The sequence below is a fragment of the Etheostoma spectabile genome, chromosome 21 (genome assembly GCF_008692095.1).
Source record: "Etheostoma spectabile isolate EspeVRDwgs_2016 chromosome 21, UIUC_Espe_1.0, whole genome shotgun sequence".
NCBI classification, from domain to species: domain Eukaryota; kingdom Metazoa; phylum Chordata; class Actinopteri; order Perciformes; family Percidae; genus Etheostoma; species Etheostoma spectabile.
Genome location: NC_045753.1, coordinates 18926407 through 18926877, shown reverse-complemented (window position 1 = coordinate 18926877; position 471 = coordinate 18926407). Strand labels below are relative to the sequence as shown.

The following is a 471-nucleotide window of genomic DNA, read 5'->3' as shown; positions in this document are numbered from 1 at the left end:
CACTCAATCAAACAGACTCCAACCTCTCCACAATGGCCAAAACCAGAGACTTGTGTAAGGACATCAGGGATAAGCTTGTAGACCTGCATAAGGCTGGGATGGGCCACAGGACAATAGGCAAGCAGCTCGGTGAGAAGGCAACAACTGTTGCCGCAATTATTAGAAAATTCAAGAAGTTCAAGATGATGGTCAATCTCCCTCGGTCTGTGGCTCCATGCAAGATCTCACCTTGTGGGGCATCGATGTCATGAGGAAGATGAGGGATCATCCCAGAACTACACGGCAGGACCTGGTCAATGGCCTGAAGAGAGCTGGAACCACAGTCTCAAAGAAAACCATTAGTAACACACTAGGCTGTCATGGATTAAAATTTATGTAGTGCATGCAAGGTCCCCCCTCAAGCCAGCGCATATCCAGGCCCTTCTGAAGTTTGCCAGTGACCATCTGGATGATCCAGAGGAGGAATGGGAG

The 471-nt window shown here is 49.0% G+C and overlaps 1 protein-coding gene across 1 annotated transcript in view; it reads right to left on the bottom strand.

Annotated features, from left to right (window-relative positions):
• Positions 1-471, bottom strand: part of lgi1b (leucine-rich, glioma inactivated 1b) — a 21691-nt gene that overhangs the window by 9797 nt on the left and 11423 nt on the right. The window lies entirely within an intron of this gene.